General features: G+C 40.1%; 1 protein-coding gene across 2 annotated transcripts in view; it reads right to left on the bottom strand.

The window, feature by feature from the left end:
• Positions 1–23,378, bottom strand: part of thrab (thyroid hormone receptor alpha b) — a 141,782-nt gene extending 118,404 nt beyond the window's left edge. For both annotated transcript variants that reach the window (XM_060894501.1, XM_060894484.1), the window contains exon 1: positions 23,093–23,378. The gene's annotated coding sequence lies outside the window, so the exon portion shown is untranslated. The remainder of the gene's footprint in view (positions 1–23,092) is intronic.
• Between the last annotated feature and the right edge of the window lie 433 nt (positions 23,379–23,811).

The raw sequence follows: 23,811 nt of genomic DNA, 5'->3' as shown, positions 1-23,811 counted from the left end.
GGGAATATATGGAAATAAACTGGGAATTTAAAAAAAAAATGCAGAGGTGCCTATAACAAGGAACTTAAATGTAGTTAAAAAAAATCTTAACAGCATAATTTTGTTTAAAACAACAACATTTTATGCAATTTAAGTTGAATTTGTACCCTGCGTTCCTCGGTCACTTGCACACAGCACACTGCTTACTGGAGGGCCATTGAGGCCAAACCCCCTGCATGTACTTGCATTCTTCCATAACATGCACAGTAACACTTTATTTTAGGGTAATTTAACTAGTTGCTTATTAGCATGAATATTAATAGAATATTGTCTATTTATTAGTACTTATTAAGCACATATTAATGCCTTATTCTGCATTACCTTATTCTACATTCTTGATTGCTCCCAATACCTAAACTTAATATCTACCTTACTAACTCTTAATAAGCAGTAAATTAGGAGTGTTACTACATGCACAGATAATGTGATGACCCTCCCCCCCACACTCACTCCCCCAGAATAAAAAAATCCTCTATAAAATGTTTATTATGTTTATTACAAGCATAATAATGTTTATTATGCTTTTGTGTATCTCAATGAAATAATCAATTAAAATTTGTATTACCTTGCATGCATGTCTGCTTATGACCAAACAAGATGTTTACTTATGTTTGTATATGATATAGTTTATATACAGTTCCAATTAATTCCCGTAAATTTCCGTAAAGTTTCCAATTTTGAATATTTCCAAAATTCCCCAGATTAAGTTCCCGTGGAAAGTTTCCGGAAATTTACCGGAAATTTACCGGAAATTTACCGGAAACTTTCCGCCTCTTTGCAACCCTAATTATATCAGGTACACATTGTTTAAAATGTGTGTTTTATGGAACTTCCACCTGTAAGTCGTTACTATTGTGGTGGTGTGGGTGTGGGCATGTGGTAGCCTGGTAGTTGAGGTGTTGGGCTACCAATCGGAAGGTTGTGAGTTCGATCCCAGGTCCGCCAAGCTGCCACTGTTGGGGCCCTGAGCAAGGCCTTTAACCCTCAATTGCTCAGTTGTATAAAAATGAGATAATGAGATAATGAGATAAAGTCACTCTGGATATAAGGACGTCTGGCAAACGCTGGAAATGTAAATGTGGTTGTAGCTATCAAAACAAGTAGACTATGTGGGAGTTCAATGGTAAAGAGGTTGCTCATCAGAAGGCTGTGAGTTCAATATACAAGAATACCTAGTGGCCACTGCTGGGCCCTTAAGGAAGGCCCTTAACCCTTGACTTCTCGAAGGTAAGAAATGGGAGAAATGTAAGGATGTCTGCTAAATGGCGTAAACATAAGTAATCGTGTGATTGCCAATCGCAACGACTATATGTAGCCTGGGACAATTGTGTGTCTTAAGACACAGGACAAGTATGATCGTTTAACATTCAATCCAGAGAAAGTGTACCAAAATATTCTATTTGAGCCTAGCAGCTATTTCATTTCACTGGCATTCATGACTGATTTTGTCTGGAGATATCGGCAACACTGTTATCTCGTGTGCTTTTGTTTGATTAGTGGAAAAGTTTCAGGCTGCTGGTTTCTGGCCTCGCCTTGGCCTCACAGGGTTTCAATCGAAATGCAGCAAAAGAGCAGAGTCCGACATCCGACATCTCCACACCGAGTGGTTTCGTTCAGACAGGGGAAAAAAGGATAGGAAGATAAGGAGAAAAAGCAAGGTAACAGAGTAAAGTCTGGGTTATCCTGCTCTTTTGCAGCTCGTGAATGAACAAGTGGTCATGGAGATAAAGCGAAGCTCATAGGGAATTTTAAGCCCAGTCCAGACCAATGTTTTCTTCTACTTCCTTAGGAGTACAGATGAAAATCTCTGAGCCCTAATGATCAGAACATCCACTTAAATGTTTGTCGGTTCTACCTTTCGAAAGAGGTCCGAAAGACAAACCTCTTTTCTAGGGGTATAAACAGAACCTATAAGGGTTCTCCACAGAGACCAGGCTAAAGAATAGATGTATAATAGATGATTTTTCCACATGACTACACGCTCTTCAAAAAATAATGAAACTTTAAGGAGCTTTGGATAAACGAAGGCCAAAGAGGAGGTATATGAATGTAATTAATGAGGATATGAAGCTAGTGGGTGCAAGTGTTGAGGATGCAGAAGATAGGGATAGGTGGAAAGAGATGATTTGCTGCAGCGACCCCCGAAGGGAAAAGCCGAAAGAAGAAGAAGAAGAAGAAGAAGAAGGAGCTTTGGATAGTTCATGGTTCTAGTTTTAAACATAAACCCTGCATGCAATGATTTTTAAAAGAAAAACTAGCAATACGTAAATTAAAGAACACTTTATGGTATAATGTAAATGTTATGGTAAAGTAGGTATCGTCCTATGTTTTCGCTGTATACCATTGGAATAGAAAATAACCACACCTGAGCTATGAAAAGTTAACAGTTCAAGTTTTTTAAAGAGGTTCTTTACCTGGAAGCTTGACATCTCCTCTAGGACACTCAAATACCAAACTTAGAACCCCTGAAGAACCCTTCTGATCAAGATTGAGCTTAGAAATTTCAAGAGATTATGAATGAAGACTTCACTTGGGGATGTGGTAACCTATAATGTACAGTAAGTCGTGGCCTAATGGTTAGTTTGACTCCTAACCCTAAGGTTGTGGGTTCGAGTTTCGGGCCGGCCACGACTGAGGTGCTCTTGAGCAAGGCACCGAACCCCCCCCCAGGGCCACCAAGCTGCCACTGCTGGGCTCCTGAGAAACGCCCTTAACCCTCAATTACTCAGCTGTTTAAATGAGATAAATATAAGTCACTTTGGATAAGAGAGTCTGCCAAATGCCGTAAACGTAAGACTTCTAATTTTAATCGAGCACTCCAAAGGCTTCTTGGGTTTGTCCATTTAAAGGAGCTCGTAAAGGTTCTATATGGAAACAGGAAAAAGTTCCAAAAAGACCTTTTACAAAATACTGAGGAACTTTAGAATGCTGTGAAGAAAACTCAGTCTCTTTCAAAAAAAAACTTCCATGTAGAACCTTTTCAGAATGCTAGAACTCACAACCATCCAAAGAACTTGAAGAAATAGCCTTTTCTAAAAGTGTTTACTTCCTGACAAAAAACAATCTAAACTTTAAAGGGTTCTTTCCCACTAAGGAAGCCCTTAACCAGAGGTTTCCAAGTTTCAGAGCTCCATGAGCTACAGACTCCTTTAGATTACTCTCACTCACTCACTCATCTTCTACCGCTTATCCGAACTACCTCGGGTCACGGGGAGCCTGTGCCTATCTCAGGCGTCATCGGGCATCAAGGCAGGATACACCCTGGACGGAGTGCCAACCCATCACAGGGCACACACACACACACTCTCATTCACTCACGCAATCACACACTACGGACAATTTTCCAGAGATGCCAATCAACCTACCATGCATGTCTTTGGACCGGGGGAGGAAACCCCCGAGGCACAGGGAGAACATGCAAAAAAAAGGTAGAGGCGGGAATCGAACCCCAAACCCTGGAGGTGTGAGACGAACGTGCTAACCACTAAGCCACAGTGACCCCCCTTAGATTATTTATCCAATATTATCAAAAGCCATCCTTAGCAATCACGTGCAGTCTCTCAATGTTCTAATCCAAGATTTTGTGCCGACACTGAACAGTAAAAGAGATCATAAAAGTGTCACGTAACTTGGATGGAAAATAAAAAAGGTTTGGACAAGAAGCTGCATGATATAAGATCAGGAATCCAAACGATCTATGAGATTGGCTTGAAACTGCCTGCAGATGGTACGTTCTCCTACACAGTAAAAAAATGCATACTGCTTCACCCCAACACACACACACACAAACACACACACGTGTGAAGCTGCTACAGATGGTCATCTAAGATTGTTTGCTGTGCGAGATGAGTCTCTGAGCAAAGCAGCGAATGTTACAAACCCAGCGGAAAAGCAGTGCTTCCTGACTACCGGTTGTTACGACAAGCAATATCAGGTATCGTAGTTCATACAAAGTTAATTTAACTTACAGTTACGACTTTAATTTCCTTTTCTTCTACTAAATCAGATGGTCAAACAGAACAGAAAATTGAGGTTTTAACCTCTACAGATGAACATCCGCCATTTTTTAGGGATTGATTTCTGAAACAGTGAACTGCTTTGAAACAAAGGAAATTCCCTTTACCCCTGCATGAGGCTTACGTCTTCCCAAAGCTCCGCAGGATCACAGGCAGTATTAAAGGCACTCGCAGACACGAAATCTGGCCAGCATTATGACTGATCCGCTGGGGTGGAAGCCAAAATGAGGCCCATCCACCCAGTCGACATGCCAAGTCAAATAGCTCTCAGCTCTCACCTCTTTGCAGGAGCCAGAGTGAGAGGCGGTAAGCGATGGACACCGTTTAGACACTGCGCTCGGTTGAAGGAATGCACCTCTCCTGTATGACCTGTATCTACTCCCCCAAACCTCTCCCTCCCTTTAACCAGGCCCCCTGTTTCTCCCACTCCCCTTGGTGAGGTCAGAAAGCGGGATCTGTAAGCTCGGAGTCTTTTATGCTTGCATTGCCGGAGGCCTCCTGAAGACATAACTCATTTTTAAAGGCCATTTAAAGAGAAACGTGACCAGATCGTTCACAGTGGGACTTCTAATACCGTCTATATGTCCTTGTTTATATATTTGCACGAAGTTTATGTCTGATCGTGGACTTGCTGATGTGTATAACAATATGAGGATAAAAATATGTGCAGGAGAAACAGTGGATTGATGTCTGGAACCTTCCAGACTTTCTCCATACTTTCATGCCTTACTGGGAGACATATACACAAATCATGAACATATTAAACAGGATCTTCAACAGCAGAGATCCGTAATCGGTGGGTCGGTCCTCTCCTGTTTTGCCTGGAAAGAGCAGATATCTCGACACCATGGTTAACGAGTCAGTGATTGGATAAAGCGAATGATACAGTAGCCTGGACAGGCTATTTAGAGTTTTCTTTTTTTCTCGTTCACACTTTAGCGAGATCTTCACAGTACAGTTAATGTAATGTGGCTACAGGATATTAAATCAACTTCAGGAAATCATAACGCTTGCGCAAGAATTTGTGCTTCCAGTTCTCGGGATAATCGCTTTAATATTTAATATACGTGGCTAAGTTTGGTTTACGTTTGCACACGTGGCTTGCATAGAGCCAGAAGTCTTCACATACGATCGAACACGGGTTCTAATATAGTATGTCTGCATATGTATACAATACATTAGCATGCTTATACATATGCTCTCAGCCAGATCCAGACAGACCGTATGCTGTAGCACCATGTACTACATCTGTTATTTATGGTCCAGGTATGAGTTTACAGTGAAGCAGGTTTGATGGTGCAGTCACGTCACCTTGGAAAGAACAAGCCTTGAAGAAATCCAGGATCAGGTCAAAAAGTCATAAATCCAGTTCTGCTACCTAGCGCATGCTTCAATATGCTAAATTAATGCATTCAGAGATGATGCAGAAATCAGTTCATCATCCTTAAACTCTCGAATAACGAGAGCAGTATTTACATTTTCTCTGCATTTAAGTGCATTTAAGTATATAAAGATAAAGCACCCTTTCAGAACCAAAAAGAAGTCTAAATTCCTGAAAGACTTACGCGAACAATATGGCACGAACCCAAACAAACTAGACCCGGTGTCAAAAAAAAGTCTGGTGCAAGTTTACTGATCAAACCATCTGTAGATTTTGTCATAAAACCTCAAATCTGTTGTTAGACACATGTGCAACATATGAGGAGTGTAGAATATACACGAGTCTCAACGTCAACAAACGGGTATTAATCATGAACTGTGAGTCAGTACTCATCACTCGGCAGATCAGCACAGACCAAAATACACACACACACACACACACAAAGCCAAGCTGCCTGGCTTGTCAGTACCCATCGTTATTCTGTGTGTATAAGTGTGTGTGTGTGTGTGTGTCTCTACAACAGACTCGGCCGTTATCAGAAGTACCTCTTTCAGCCCTCGCTTTGTCTGCATGTGTATGTTCCTCAGGCTCAGGCTTCTTAAAGCCTCATTGCTGCTGAATACGCCATTCTGACGGGGAACATTCATTGCCTCTAACAGCAGCTCTATTTAACACACCAGTTCGGATCGTTTCTATAGCAACGGTTTTCACAGGTATTTGAGCGCATTTAAAATGTGTTAGGTTAACACAATAAGATTAGAGCGAAAATAAACAATAACCATAGGGCAGGAAGTAAACAAAACCTTTATCTTTTTCACATTTACATCATTTAGCAGAAGCCCTTATCCAGAGCGCCTTACATTTTTATCTCATTTTATACCACTGGGCAACTGAGGATTAAGGGCCATGCTCAGGGGCCCCAGCAGTGACAGCTAGGTGGACATGGGAATCGAACTCACAACCTTCCGATTCGTAGTCCAACACCTTAACCACTAGGCTACCACATCCACAGGACCAAATGAGGGTTAAGGGCCATGCTCAGGGGCCCCAGCAGTGTCAGCTAGGTGGACGTGGGAATCAAACTCACAACCTTCCGATTCATAGTCCAACACCTTAACCACTAGGCTACCACATCCCCAGGACCAAACGAGGGATACTTCTAGAAGTAGCAGTAGTGAGAAGGGAAGAAGATTCTAGAAAATATAGACAGAAATGTGGAACGTCTTTTTTTCTTCACCAGGGGTATGCAAGATCGAGTGCTACCTGGTTGTATAGAAGGGTTAGGAGGTTTTTATGAGAATTAATTTGAAACCAAAGAAGAAAAAATAAAGGTGGTCAAATAAGACAATAGACTGGAGAGGAAAACACCAGTAATAACAAATCACACAGAAACTACAGGGTGCAAAAATTTTTGCCCTCGATTTCTTACTGAGACGCATTTCCTAAACCCGAACCTGGCTCTGTAGAAACATTTGTAAGTCAAAATGTTCCCTGGCAAAACATTGGCTTAAAGTACAGGTCAGTGCAAAAGTGTACACACCCTTAGAACAAAATGATATCGGTTTAAATGTTGACAACATGGAAGTGCGTTCTGCTTTCAGAAACTTTAGGGGGTACAAACTTTTGCATTTGATCGTAAATGTTTTGAGATGTTTTTAGAATATTTCATTAGAGCAAACAAAACAACCTAATAAAAGTAAAGAGTCTAATAAAAGTCAAATCAAACATAATATTAAAAGAATATAAATATAAAAATAAAAAATATCACTTGTAATGTAGACCAAAATATTTATTTATTTATTTATTTATTTATTTATTTATTTATTTATATAACGGATTATTACTTATTTATTTACACAAATCTTTTCCATTCCATTTTTACAGAGAAAAAAAATTCTATAAAGACGCAGTAACTAAAACAGATTTTAGTCTTAAAAGTTATTAAATGAGAAAAATCAATTAAATTTAAATGTAGACAAAACTGAGGTAAATTTTCCTTTCTTTGCTTAAAATCCACGGGGGTACAAACTTTTGCACTTCATCGTATATCATATATCGCCTTTCCGGACTGTGATTTTTCCGCACTACCCTGAGATAGACACGTTGTCAGTTTGGCACTTTTTTCCCTAGTCAACAAACCGACATGCAAATTCACAGGTTCTGTCCTGCAGCTTGGTTACGAAATCAGTTTTTGTCGCCATTTTTGTTAGCGATGTACAGACCCGAGATTTCTATGGGCTAAATTAAATCGCCCTGCGGTCAAGTCCTGTCCGACTCTTATAGCAGGAAAGTCGGTTAAATCAAAGTGTTTACAGATCTGAAAGGAAAAAAAAATCCTGCCTGGTTCTGTGATAATAGTCTGACTATGAGATACAAAGCCGTAATTACTGACTTGTGTTGAAAGCGTTGAATAGCTGGAACGTCGAAGGCCAAATAGTACAAGTGGTGAATAACATAATAAATGTGATGACAGCATCGTCCTGAGCCGACGTTACGTTTATCACTACGTTTGTGTATTAATGTTGGTTCTTATTAGTAAACACTGAGCTAAATTTCAGCAATGAAAGCATATGAAACATAAAAAAAAATAAATAAATAAATCGTTAATCGGTTTGTGATTATTCTGCGTAATTGTTTTTATTTGCAAGTTGTTCCATTACTACTGCTCTGCTGGTCTGAGTAATGTTTACTACGATGATATTTAAAGTAAAGAGGGATTAAAGACTTCCCTAGTTTGATATCGCTCTCGATCGCGAGCTCGCACACAGTCGCTGAAGCAAACGGGATTTTGAGGCTTCAAGGCTTTTCGCAATCATGAGTGTGAATACAGTGTACAGTGCTGCATTCTGTAAAAAAATTCTATATATATATATATATATATATATATATATATATATATATATATATATACATGTGTATATATATATATATATACGTGTATATATACATACACGTATATATATATATATATATATATATATATATACGTATATATATATATATATATATATATATATACGTATATATATATATATAGATAGATAGATAGATAGATATCCAGCCCCTCATTTGCATGTCATTTGCATGTCTTTGCATCGTGGATTGTGCAATGTTCCCTTCAGCTATTGCCCAACGATTCAGAGCTGACAAACCAGCCAGGATGTGAACATGCAAAATGTCAACGTTTAACTCAACAAGCCATGAGAAACATCTGAGCTAAACTAATAATGTATTCCACACAAAGTCACACCCTCGCTCTGACTGATGTGCATCATCACGGCTCACTGATACTCTTGCTTTTTTTTTTTAAATATATATACATATATAAATGCATGGCAGTCTTTATGAAAAGTTTAATATGATAAAATTTATATTTAATTTAAATGTTTTAATTTTTTAATATTTTTAAAGATTTTATATCAATTTTAGAATGTTTTTTAAACACAATTTTTATAACAAATTTTCTTAAATATAATTAAAATTATTTAAATTAATTAAAATATTATTGCATAATATATTTTAGATTTGGTTTATTTCGATATTTCACCCGAAATAAAATGCAGCTTAAACACAGAACATTTTTTATTATTATTATTTTTCATCCAAAAAGTTTATTTTTAAAATATTTTATAATAAGTAAAATTATAGAATTTATAGAATTAAATAAAAAAAAAATTCGGAGATATTTCTAAATGCTATGATTATTAATTGATTATATATATATCTTCAATAAAATGAAAATTGTGGGGGTTTTTTATTTGATTGATTTTCTTTAGCTATGACCTTTATTTTTTTTTTTTTGAACCCCAATCTTTCTTGCCTGTATCCTGTCTAAGTACGAGTTCTTCCTCCAGCACTGCTGCTTGTTTACGACTAGGATTGTGGACGCTGGTGTGTCTGTGTGTGTGTGTGTGTGTGTGTGTGAGTGAATGTGTGTGAGTGTGGAGAGAGCAGAAAATAAATCCCAGCTGTAGAGAACAGAGAAAAGCCTGTTCTGTATACTCTGTATACTCATTCTGTTACTGTATACAGGTTAATTCATAAAAATGATGAGCTGGAGCTTGTCTATATAATTATATATATATATATATATATATATATATATATATATATATATATATATATATATATATATATATATATATATATTATAATCTATCTAATCTATTAAAATCTCCACACGTACTTGTTACTGTAACTGCTTCAGTTCATTATTGTATTACTAGCGTTTCATTATCAAAATACTAGCCTTATAAAAATAAACGCCGTGATTATCTCTACGGTTCTGTCGAATTCTCGATTCTGATTGGTCCGAAAGTGTCGATGTGTTTAGCAGAGCTCCCGCTACAGCAGCAGGAAACCACAAAACTGTTTCTATAGTAACAGCTCATTCACAGGCACTTGAAGAGTGTACACAAGACTACGCCTAAGACTAAGAAGAAGCATGTTAGAATCCTGGATATGATGTTTTTCTGTTTATTTCTATTTATTGAAGGAGTCTCCAGTGTCAGAGCTCTGGAACATCTTCAGGAGTTTAACACTTTACAGGTTCTTCAGAACAGAACAAGCTGGGATTTTTGCAAAGAAGCACACAAACCACAACAGTGAAGTTATGCTATTAAACTCTCTCTCATTTCGCTTTCATCTTTTCAATCTCCACCTCTAGTTTCTCGCTCCTCTGTCTAGTCTCTCTCTCCAGTCTCCCTTTAGTGTCTCTCGCCTCTAACCCTAACCCTTATTCTCTATTATATTTCTTTCATGTCTCTCAGTCTCTGTCTCTCTCATGTCTCTAGCATCTCTCTCTCTTAGTCTCTCTTCCTATCATGTCTCTAGCCTCTCTCTCTGTCTCTCTCTAGTCTCTCTTCCTCTCATGTCTCTAGCATCTCTCTCTCTAGTCTCTCTTCCTCTCATGTCTCTAGCATCTCTCTCTCTAGTCTCTCTTCCTCTCATGTCTCTAGCATCTCTCTCTCTTAGTCTCTCCCTCTCATGTCTCTAGCATCTTTCTCTCTCTCTTAGTCTCTCTCTAGTCTCTCTTCCTCTCATGTCTCTAGCATCTCTCTCTCTCTGTCTCTCTCTAGTCTCTCTTCCTCTCATGTCTCTAGCATCTCTCTCTTAGTCTGTCTCTAGTCTCTCTTCCTGTCATGTCTCTAGCATATCTCTCTCTCTGTCTCTCTCTAGTCTCTCTTCCTCTCATATCTCTAGCATCTCTCTCTCATGTATCTAGCATCTCTCTCTCAGTCTCTCTCTCTAGTTTAGCATTCTCTCATGTCCATCTCATCTCTCTAGTCTCTCTCTAATGTCTCTCCTCTCACAGTCTCTTTCTAATGCCTCTCCTATCACAGTATCTCTCATCTCTCTAGTCTCTCTCTAGTCCCTCTCATCACTCTAGTCTCTCATCTCTCTGTCTCTCTCTAGTCTCTCTCATCTCCCTAGTCTCTCTAGTGTCTCTCCTCTCTCAGCCACTCTCTCATCTCTCCAGTCTCTCTCTTCCTAGTGTGTCTCTCTTTATAACCAAAGAATCTGGGTTTTTAGATTATTAACTATAACAGAGAGACTGGAATGTCATTCTTTCAGCTTCCGGTGTTTCTTCATCTCTTGATTTTTGCTGGTGACACTCAGACGTCATGATGACTCTGTGCTCTGAATTTAAACCTCATTTGTTAATCACTTTGGATACAAACATTAGGTGAAAGCAAGCGTTGGAAATGCAAATGTACGTCTTAATCCGTTATTGAAACACTTTAACTGCAAGTCGGATGGTCCTCTGAAGATACACGCTTACTTCGTGTTCAGTTCACTCTAGACTGTGAATAATTCATGAATAATTCAGAGAGTTTATCAGGCTAATTATTAGCGCTCTATTGTGTTCCTGTGAGGTTTTTTCCATGTCGGTTGTTCCAAAGAAGTCTATTTTCAGCCTGTTTTGTTAAAACATCTTACGAGTCAGTCGAAACAAAGGTTAATACTTTTTCATCACAGAACCGAACTTGTGATACTGTTTTTTTTTTTAATTCAGTGACTATAAGCAATAAGCTGTAATGTAGGTTTCTATAGCAACAGCTTATTCACAGCTTTCACGCAAATTGAATTAAAAGAAAAGCCAAAAAAAAAAAAACAGGTAATTGCTGATGTGTTAAGGAGATGTTTGTGTAACATTAACGAAAGGAGTCTCCAGTGTCAACGTTTCATCCTGAGCACAGAGCAGTTTCGGGTCCTAACACTAAAACTGGAGACTCCTTCCATAAATGTAAATAAATTAAAAAAAAGAAAGAATCCTTATAGATAAATTTCACTATATTAACAATTCCACCCCCTTTTCTTTTTATCGTTACCTATAAAAGCTTTTATTATACGCATCAGGCTAATCCGCTGTAGAAAGGTTACCAACATCTACGTCGCTATAGAAACAGTAACGCATCAGGAAGACCACGGAAACTGCCGGAACTACTGGCTGAGCTGCTGTTTTTACAGTATGTCTGTGATATACAACGTGTAATAATGAATGTCAATAGAAATGCTAATTATATCAGCAAATTACACTTTATAAATAAATAAATAAATAAATAAATAAATAAATAAATAAAACATTCCTCAGGTTTCACGACCATATTTTCTTGTGTGTGTGTGTGTGTGTGTGTGTGTGTGTGTGAATGAGCGCCGTAGCCACTCCTGCCTCATCCTCACTCCCGCTCCTCGTCCTCACTCCCGCTCCTCGTCCTCACTCCCCCTCCTCTTCCTCACCGACGCGCCTCGTCCTCACTGACGCTCCTCTTCCTCAAAGACGCGCCTCGTACACACAGCCGCTCCTCGTCCTCACAGCCGCTCCTCATCCTCACAGCCGCTCCACGTCCTCACAGCCACTCCTTGTAAACACAGCCACTCCTCGTCCTCACAGCCGCGCCTCATAAACACAGCCACTCCTCGTCCTCACAGCCGCTCCTCGTAAACACAGTCGCTCCTCATCCTCACAGCCGTTCTTCGTCCTCACTGGCGCTCTTGGTGCTCACCGACACTCCTCATCCTCACAGACACTCTGCCGAACCCCATTCTCTGGCCTTCACTGGCTCTTCTGTGTGATTCATTTCAACAGATGCTGCCAGCTTTGGCATCGACTCTAGGAATCACTGAATAAACGTGAGCAGCTTCATGCGGCGCCCAAATCAAAGGCTTTGTGTGTAGTCTCCCTTCTGTTTTTTTTTAACCGTTGGACTCGCTGTTCAGTGCAGCCTGTTTCCTGTTAAGGGGCCCATGAGCTGGCGATAAAAATCAAAGTGCTTTCTCGAATACAATCGGTCATTACACCAGTGTGTGTACATTCAGGGGCTGTGTGTCGTGTTGTGTTGTTTTGTTTAATCTCTGCACAAGTTTGTTCTGATTGGTCAGGAGTGATATTCTAGAATTTTCTCATTACAGAGACTTCTAGAGAACATTTCATGTAAATTATTTTTTTTTAAAAAAGGGCAATTGCTGCCGTGGTACGGAGACGTTAATGGAACCTTCATGGAAGGAGTCTCCAGTGTCAGGGTTTAGTATCAGTCTGAAGTAAAGATCTAACATCTTCAAGATACAAGTGTTCACGCGTTGTGTTTTCTCAGTAACATGACAAGCTGGCACATTGTGTGTGTGTGTGTGTGTGTGTGTGTGTGTGTGTGTGTGTGTGTGTGTTAATCTGCATTTATTCAAGTAATAACTCACAAGAAGCAGGAACTCATTGAAAGCCTTAACAAGAATCATACAAACCATAACAGTGTGCGCTTACATCACTCTTTATGCTGTAAATCTCTCTCTCTCTCTCTCTCTCTCTCTCTCTCTCTCTCTCCCTCTCTCTCTTTCTCGCTCTCTCTAGTCTCTTTTGAGTCTCCCTCTAGACTCTGTCTCTAGCCTTTCTATAGTCTCTCTCTCTCTCTAAACTGTCTAGACTCTTGGAAGTCTCTCTCTCTATCGTCTCTCTCTGGTCTCTCTTTAGTCTCTGTTTAGTCTCTTTCTCTATTGTCTCTCTTTCTCTCTCTAGTCTCTCTTTAGTCTCTCTCTAGTCTCTCTCTGGTCTCTATAATCGATCTTGGTTTTTTAATTCTCTATAATCTCTCTTTCTCTCTTGCCTCTACATTTCTACACATTTGAACATATCTTCTTCCACTTCACTGCATTCTGGGACTTTCAGCGTTTGCACAAACTGTATGTTATATTTTTCGCCGGAAAATTACGAGTGAGGGGAAAAAAAAATAACCTGTTCTTAGATGGTAAAAGCATTAACATTATCGCTCTCTTGACATCTTTACGGCACAGCACCGCTAACTTCTCGCATGAATATCAAAAAATGCAGGACAAACCGAGACCAGAACACGGCTAATATTTCACTATCAACATGTTTAATGTGTTAAGTGTAAACACACAGTGGACTGGAATGGTTTTAAGAATGTAAAGTGGCACCAAAGTCCATTAGCGGTGTCGAAACGGCTCGTTTTACCGTAACCGCTTCACGCCAAGACCATCTACTCGACAGGAAGTTTGAGATGAGAGACGACTGGGCGTGAGGGTTCCCTGAAAGAAGGGTCCAGGCTATAAGAACGTGTATGAGAAGCGTTAACCCCTGAGAGCCCTTTACACCACAAATCACACTCGCGTCTTCCCGGCGCCCTTTTCCTCTCCAAGCTCATTAGTCTCCCCCCACACCGGGCTGAAAGCGACGCCTCCATTAGCGCAAAGCCTTTTGATTTTCTGCCAAATCTCCCTTCATCCATTTCAGTGCACATTATCTACTGAAGTTATTACTAAAGATAATATTCTAAATGGTGGAAATGTAATAGGCTGTCTGGCAAACCGTTAGAGCCAGAGTGCTGCAAATCAATTATCGGGTCTGCTTTATGAATGCGCTCCCGCTGTCTGATGCGGCCGCCTTAATCCGAGTCGGGCAAATTCTAGCCTTATGGATGCGACTTATGAACTCGAATTGACCCGAAAACTGTCTCGCTGCCTTCACCGGATTAAAAGACACGACAGAGTCCTGTAATTATTACACAGATTAAAGTAATTAGGGACGTACCCGATATGAGTGCGTTATTCAGACGTTTACACTTTTAACTCGTTCTTCAGGAAGACAAAACATGTTGTTTCCTCCTGTTTTGTTTGTCATGTTTCACTCCACAGTGGTGTTAATATGGAGCACATACGAAAGTAGACACTCAGGACTTTAAGAATTTGTAGAGTTTCATTAGGGTTCCTGTTTTTCTCTACAATACTAGAGGTGATATATTCATAAAAAAGTAAAAAAAAATAAATAAAATTATATTTTTTACCACACAAATGTTTGTATCTTCAGAGTAGATTTATCTTCAACACTAAAGTTCAGCGCAAGATTCTCAACAGAGGGAAAAACACACGTCTAAAACACACTGAAAGAACAACAGATTCCTGACTCGCTTTAGATCAGACTCATTATTTCTCATCTACGAGACGAGTGCTTATCTAGTCTACTATTCTAGAGCCATATTCAGTCCTTCCAGGATATTACACATTTGCGACAAAAATTACGACAAAATCAAAGCAAACTCCACGATATTAACAAGCAGCTTGCGATTTTTCAAAACGACGGCAAACGATTATTAAAATTACAGAATTTATTTTCCCTCAGTTTCTTTTTTCAGTCTGTTGAAATTAGGGTTGGGAACCGAGAACCGGTTCTTATTCAGAACCGGTTTCTGTTTCTTAACAGAAACCGGAACCACGCGGAATTTTTTAAGTTTCGGTTCCGAACGCGATTCCGATGCGATGACGGGCAAAGCGCTGGGAGCGGTCAATTTAAATAGCCATGTCTTACCTCATGAATATTCATTGTTTTACAGTCACACAACCAAATTAACGCAGCTTACCACAGAGATCAGTCACCCGCGCTGCTGTGCTGAGGTACGCTTTGTGTTAAACATGTCTAAAAAAAAGTCTAAAGTTTGGATTCATTTCCAAAGCTACAACAATGAAGCAAATCTCCCCCCTCTGAGAGGGTTTTCTCCACAGCTGGAGATACAATAAGCCACTAAAGGTCTCGTCTTCTCCCAGAGAAAGCAGAAAGCAACTGTTTTGCTAAGTTGTAATTCTGGATGTTAAATTTGATGTTGGATTTATTTAAATTTAAATTGATATGAATTGAAATGCTCTGTTTAAAATATTTTACATATTTTAAAAACTTTTATTATGGAATCGGGATCAGAACCGGGAATCGTAAGACAGAACTGGAACCGGAATCGGAACCGGAAAAATTCTTTTGATACCCAACCCTAGTAGAAATACAAATCAGCTCGTTTATAACTGTTTAAAAAGGATTTAAAAATGTTAGAAAATAAAATCCTCTGAAATTCGAATTGTTTACATTTTCTTTAGGATTCCTCGATTTTGTGACAGATGAATGCAAAATTTGCGATTTTTTACCTCAGATTTTCCACAGTTTGGGGCTGAGACACTGTGAGGAGTTTTAGAGAAGAATCCTGTGCAGCCGATTTCATCCTTTCAAGTTTTCTTTAAAAGTAAAAGCATAAAATACTTAAATAAATTGCATCAGCAATATTATAAAATAAAATAAAAAAAATAAATAAATGATATAAATTTTAAAAAATTAAAAAAAAAAAAACATCGCATTTTTGGACAAAACAATCTAAACGAAAAAAGAAACTTTTGGAAATCCTGGAGAGACTGATTTAGATATCATAGATATAAATAAGAATGTTGCTTTGCAAGCACCTTTAATGAAGGTTTTAGGATTTTTGATTTAACACAAGGGGGCGCTATGGCTGCAAACCACACTGATATTAGAAAAAAAAATCGACTGAACACTTAAAAAATTCTGGCAATATTCAAAACTTTAGAGAAAAAATACGACATAAAGAAGTATTTCGTGACATAAAGTTTTCGTGACATGACGTAAACTTCCTGGCTTCCAGCTTGGATTAAAAAAAAAAAGAAAAGAAAAGAAAAGAAAAACAGAGTAAATTTAATGTGATTTTGGTTTCTGTCAATTCTAAAAGTCATGAAAATTTATTTGAGATTGCTGCTCTTTGACATTAGCGAGTGCTTCCAGAGCTTTAAAAGCTCAAACTGCTCCAAACCGCAGAACGATAAAAATATGTGAGCTCGTTCTTCCTATCCGTCCGCACAGCACTGAAAGATTTAATACCCAGGGGGTCTTTATGATGTTGTGCTTCACTGTGAGAAGTTAAAACTTTGGGCTGCTGAAAATAGCTAGAAAATTTTACTGCTTTAAAAAAAAAGAAGACGAAGAAGAAAAAAAATGAACGTTTTGATCTGAGATCTGCGTCTTAGACCGAACGACTACGCGAATGACACGCCTACCGGACGTGAGCGGGACGTTTTTACAGTTGACGGCGAAATAAAATCAGCACAGCTTCAGGAAAGAAGAGTGACGGCTCGGCATCGCTGTGGAGAACGTCTCGAGTCAGAGCGCTTAATAAATTCAGAGTGTGGATATGACAAGAGCCTCTCGCTTACACAGCCCGATAACAGCTGCTTTGTGTCTTATTATTTTGCAGCTTAAGTCTTATGAGCTACTCTTGTGTGTGTATGTGTGTATGTGTGTGTGTGTTGGCTCTCATACTCCAGGAAACCGCAGTCATGCAGGAGCAACCGCCTGATCTTAACGTCCTGACGAAACATTAAAGAGCTTCAGAGCGACTCAACTGAAGAGTTTTGAGATTTCAGAACAAGTCGACCGACGCGTGACGCGTCGATAATCAGTCGACTAGCAATCGATAATCAGTTCTAAGACAGAATGTTTACGTTTCTAACGTTTTTTTTTTTCATCGAGCATTAAGTCCATTGTTAGATGCAAATCTTTGAGAAAGCTGCAAAAACGATCACAAAAAAACCTTCGTTACGTTATACGCTCGAGCGCCAATATTAGTATCGCTTTCCTCTTTCCTGTGAAACATTATATGAAATAAAGCAATCATCCAACTCATTTTTATCAAGTTCAACTGGTTTTACTGGTGTTTTGTCTGCAAATCTAGATATCCAAATATTATCATATTCCTGCTTATTACACTGAAACGTGTTTGCTTTCAAAACACAGGACCCCGAAAAAAATACATTTATTCAGACGTAAAGCAACATTAGGACTCTCTCACACACACACACACACACACAAACACACACACACAGTCCAGATCCCGATGATGTCTTCATCAGACCAGTGAAAGTGATATGAAGCGAGAGGATGATACAGTTTCAGCGCTCGTATTCAATCTTTCAGCAGCTGTTCGTTCACGTTTTATTGCTACGGCGTGTAATAAAAACGAAGATGGGGGTGAGGGGGGGGGGGCAGTGGCAGAAAACGAGGAGGAGCGATATCCCTACTGAGCGGCTCATTAGGTTTAGGAGCTTGAGGCGCTTGATGTGATTTTTTTTTGTTTTGTTTTGTTTGGATTTTAAAGCTAAATTAAAAAGATGAAGCTGAACGCTGAAGTCATTACAACGGCCAGTAGAAGTGCTTCCTCACCTCCCCGAGCGTGAGCTGTTAGCGTTAATCTGCGGCACGTGTTAAGTAGCACTTGTTAACCTGACTTCCCCGAGTGTGTGAGGAGATTGTGGAAGTGTGACGGCAGCCGACGAGGCTGAACTTTGTAATGGTTCAGGACGTTGGCTGCTGATAAGACGAGCTGCTCTCACTGCTGTGGAGCTTCACTGAATTTATCATCAGCACACACACACACGAGCTCCCGGGAGCAAACACACCAACACACGTTTACTGAGAGGGAGAGGGAGAGAGAGAGAGAGAGAGAGAGAGAGAGAGAGAGAGAGAGAGAGAGAGAGGTAGACTAAAGAGAAAGAGAGAAAGAGAGAAAGAGAGAGAGAGACTAAACAGAAGAGAGACAGAGACTAGAGAGAGAGCAAAAGAGAAACTAGAAAGAGAGAGTGAGTGTGAGAGAGAGAAAAGAGTGGCCATAGAGACGGGCCGCTATAAGAGGTAATGGCTCCCTACAGTGCAGAGAGTGCACACACACACACACACACACACACACACACACAGACAAACACACACAGACACATATACACACACATATACATACATACATACACACACACACACACACACACAGACAAACACACAGACACATATACACACACATACACACACATACACACAGACAAACACACACAGACACATACACACACAGACAAACACACACAGACACATACACACACACACACACACACACACACATACACACACACACACTGGCCATAGAGACGGGATGCTATAAGAGGTCATGGCTCCTAACAGAGCAGAGAGTGTGCACACACAGACACACTGGCCAGAGAGAGAGGGAGGGAGAGTGAAAGAGAGAGAGAGAGAGAGAGAGAGAGAGAGAGAGAGAGAGAGAGAGAGAGAGAGAGAGAGAACCTAAAGAGAGACAGACTAGAAAGCGACTTGTATGTAATTGCTGATACGCAGAAGTTCAGTGAAATCTGAAAGTTCTCCTTAATAATCTAAGAGTGATGCTGTTTATTTATTTACTGATTGATTTTCTATACATTTCCATCAGAGGAAACTCTTCAGGACTCTGCTGTGAGGTGAAGTCACAACAGACACAAACATATCTAATTAACACATAAACCTGGATCTGTTTGCTGATTATTTTCGATCGTCCGTCAGCCGCATCGTTAGAGAAACTCTGTCGTATACGTGGATTAACGTATACATTTTAAAATGGTTTTAAAGAACAAACCAAGCCAACGTTCATTTATTGACCTGGTAGAGAACTTTACTGATCGGTAAAGTTCTGACCAAATATTTATTTGTCAACCGAATATTCTCCAAATTCAACATCCACCAAAATTTTTACCAGCTAATTTTATTTTTATTTTTACTTTTACTTTTGGGGGCAGCGGCGGTTCAAGTGGCTCCGGGTTGTTGAGTAAGGGATCAAGGTTGAAGCCCCAGTACTGCAAAGCTGCCACTGTTTGGCCCTTGAACAAAGCCCTTAACCCCCCTGGTCCAGAGTCGCTGTATCATAGCTGTGACCCCGTGAAGAATTTCACTGTGCTGTAATGTACAGTATATATGACAAAATAAAGGCTTCTTTTTTTGTTTGTTTGTTTGTTTGTTATTTTTTAACATTTTAACCCTAGCTTGCCACCGTAAGAATCCCCCGGCTCACGTACATATTCCTTACATACTGTACCATCGACGTCTTCGGTCCCTACGTTACTTAATATTTCCTGAGAAATAAAAAAAGTCAGATTTTTTCCCAGGGCGTGTCTAATGTCTGGTGTGTCTCATTTCTTCACATTGCACACCAGCAGAGATAAAACTACAGCAACTCATAATGTCTTCTCATGTCCTGTCTAATCTGGGGTTATCAAAGAGTTACCTTTCCGACAGAAAACATCTCTCACTGCCATGCAAACCGAGTTGGTTAGAAAACGGATACCGTAGATATTTAGAGATATAGAAATATATACTTATAATAAACAGTAACCGTGGGAGTGAATTTGATCGGTCGGAATTCTTGCCAGAGCGCACAGCTGTGGAATTTATTAGATTTTTTCAGAAAAATAAAAAACACCTAGCTCACACCTTGGTTGGGAAACGAAACGTCCGCCCTCGCTAAACAAAGGTGTACAACTTTTGACTATGAAAAGATTCAAATTGCTTGAAATAATAGCAGGTATGACTCATTAAGGGTGGGGTCTCTGCGTTGGGCCGCCAAACAAAACGAAAACAAAACAAACGTGTAGCCAATGAGCAGTAAGGGGCGTGTCTTGTCAACATGCGGCGGAGAGAGTGTTCAGTGCGCATGTGTGACATCAGCAGAAAGCGGTTTTAACATTGACATGGAGGATAAAAACAAAGAAAGAAAGTGAAGAAAGGCTTACGATAAGGTAAGAAGTAGGACGTGTTAATATAGGATCAGCTTTCCAGTGCTGGAGAGAACTGAAGGAGCAGGAAGGCCTGCGATGGGACGCCGAGGCACTTTTTTCCTTCTCGATAGGTGAGTAACGTTGGTTTTGCTTTGTTACACAGAACTAATATATGCCTTTGTCCTTTACATGATTATGCTTGTGTGTCATTTTTGCTTGTTTGTTTATCTGCAATCGTATTGTTCTTCTCTTCAGCTATGATAAAGACACATTTCTTTCCATTAGTAGCCTGGGTTACGTATGTATGTGTGGGCGGAGCTATCAATACAGGGGCGTGTTTGTTTTGGTGATTTCAAATGTCAACATTGGCTTTTTAAACAACGTACACCCCACCTTTAATGATCCCTGGTTAGCTGGCGGCTCTTTGGCTAAAAGCTTAAATGTCAAAATTAATCCACTGGGAGGTTGACATTCTTATAGAACGCATTTAAAAATATAATGTATTTTAATGACATTTAGCTGAAGGTAAGTAACAAAAAAAAAGAAAATAGGGAACGTCATTGGATGCCATCAGAGGGAGACAGGAGGACAAGACGAACACGAGGATGCCGAGTTCCTCAACTCCTGCACTTTTTTCCCAGCTTGGAAAATACCACGAGCGGTCCCATGTTCTCAGTGACAGGTCACAAGAGTGAGCCATGCAGATGTCAGAAGCTGAAGATGTCAGCCGTTAGCTGTGTTCGGTACAAGACGAAATTTGGCGTCACGATGCACACGACAAACGCGACACCGCAGAAATCATTACACAGCAGAGATGTGGGTTAGACTGGATTTATCTCGTCTCCATGACGATCGTAGAATTGCAGTGTGGGAAAATACAAAGTCTATTTATACGTGTGTATACAAAACGTATACGTGTTTGTTTTCTAAAGGCGTGTCTGGTGTCATTTCTTAACCAATATATAAATAGTATAAGATAAAAATGTGGGGTAAAGCAAACAAACCAACAGTAAATCAAAATTACACAAGCACACACACACACACACATATATATATTGAGGCATGTGTTAGAGATTCATTATATACCTTTAAACATATACACACACTCACATCTGCTGATTCATGCAGTAATCCACCGGCCAACCACATGGCAGCAGCACAGTGCGTTCAGTCGCACTGAAACAGGTCAAGAGCTTCTGTTAAAGTTCATATCAAACATCAGATTATGGGGGAAAATGTGATCTTGGTGATCTCCGGTACTTCAGAAACTGCTGATCTGCCAAGATTTTCACACACAGCCATCTGTAGAGTGGCGTGAAAATCAACAGACGTGTGGCGAGCGGCAGTTCTGTAGGTGGTGAGAGAGGGCAGAGCTGACAGGAAAGCTACAGTAACTCAATTAATCACTGAGGAGAAAAACATCTCAGAACATCAACACACCTGTCTGTCTGTCTGTCTATCCATCATTTAGTGCATGCCTACTTTGGTGTGAATACAAATGTAAGTATGAATATCTGTCTCACACACACACACACACACACACACACACACACTATTCACTATTATATACTGTATATCACTATCCTCAGCACACCAGTGACACAGGCTATATTTTGTTATGTAGGTCTGTGTGAGTGTGTGTGTGTGTGTGTGTGTGTGTGTGTGCGTGTGTGTGTGTTTGTGTTTGGGGTGGTGAAATGTGGTATGTGAGGAACAACATGTTTATATCCACAACAACAATCCAAAACAAAACGACAACAACACACACACACACACACACACACACACACACACACACTTTTGATTTGTAACGCCCATTCTGAGGTTATCAGCTGCCCCACCATACAGGTGCACTCTACAGGTATAGGGTTTTCTGTTTTCTCTGAACATTGTGTCCGTTTACATTGTGTATATTTAACCACACACAAACACACACCTTTATGTAGACAACAGTGCACAGAGCAGCACGGAATACCGGACATGAACGCGTTGTTGTGATCATTTGCCAAACTTCGAGATATATTTATATGTGTTGCAAGCTGCAGCTCGTGTAAAGAAACATTATTTACAGAGTGTAGTGTGTATTCCTGGGGTCTGACCTTACATTGTGTGTGTGAGTGTGTGTGTGTGAGAGAGAGAGAGAGACAAAAAGACACAGAGAGAGACAGAGAGACAGAGATGGACAAAGAGACACAGAAAGACAGACAGAGAGACAGACAGAGAGACACAGAGACAGAGTGAGAGAGACATGGGGTTAAGCTGTGTTATTAGTGCACATGGCTCGAGCTCCACTTCATCTACCATGGATTAAAAAGAGGAATCCAAAGAGGTGGAAAATCGTGTGTGTATATGTGTGTGTGTATGTGTGTGTGTGCGTGCGTGTATGTGTACATATGTGTGTGTATATATGTGTGTATGTGTGTGTATATGTGTGTGTATGTGTGTATTATTAAACTGTTTTCATAGTACAACAGTCATGTTCTAAACATTAAGCTTGTTATGTAAAATATAAAAAATGTGAAATCCATGGCCAGAGAGGTGTGTGTGTGTGTGTGTGTGTGTGTGTGTGTGTGTGTGTGTGTGTGTGTGTGTGTGTGCCAGTTTGTGCCAGTTTAGGAGTTTAGGCTTGATAGCCGAGCTACTAGCATGCATGCTAAGTACTGTCAAAAACCCCGAGGCTGGCGCGAGCGCCCGTGCACTGGAAGAGAGTTGATAAATAAGCTCGCGCGTGCACGTGCGTGCGTGCGTGTGTGTACGAGTACAAGTAGGAAACAGAGAATCGACTCACCGTGTGAAGATCCGAGTGTTTCCCAGCAAGGACGACTCTTAAGACAAGAGGTTACAGGTTCAGTGTGTGTGTGTGTGTGTGTGTTATAGCTCGTGAGGCTCAGGGTGCGGCGTGCCGACACGTCGGTGTGTGAATAAACGTAGCAGAGAGATAGAAAGTCCTTGTGTGTGTATCTATATATATGTGTGTGCCTGTGTGTGTGTCTGTGTGTGTGCTCGCTTTCTCCTTCTTCTTCTTCTCCTTCTTCTTCTTCTTCTTACTGGGACGTGAAGCGAAGTGAACAGAGGCGCGTGAGTCGCTCCGCCCTCCGCGCGCTCATGTACAGTACAGTGTACAGCGCGCGCTCTATAAAGCAACTCTATAAACCAAATACCGCTCTCTACAGGACTGACACTGCAACATGAACACACACATGAACACACACATGCACATATACACACACATATACACACATGCACACACACATCCACACATATACACACATGCACATATACACACACACATATACACACATGCACACATACATCCACACATAAACACACATGCATACATACACACACCCATAAGCACACACACATATACACACATGCGCACACATAAACACGCACATATACACACACAAACACGCATACACATATACACACATGCACACATATACACACACACGCACACATACACACACACAAATACACACACACAAATACGCACACACACACAAA

Source organism: Tachysurus vachellii, chromosome 2 (genome assembly GCF_030014155.1).
Source record: "Tachysurus vachellii isolate PV-2020 chromosome 2, HZAU_Pvac_v1, whole genome shotgun sequence".
Classification (NCBI taxonomy): domain Eukaryota; kingdom Metazoa; phylum Chordata; class Actinopteri; order Siluriformes; family Bagridae; genus Tachysurus; species Tachysurus vachellii.
The sequence above is the reverse complement of the archived record's forward strand: the minus strand, read 5'-3'. Positions and strand labels throughout refer to the sequence as shown.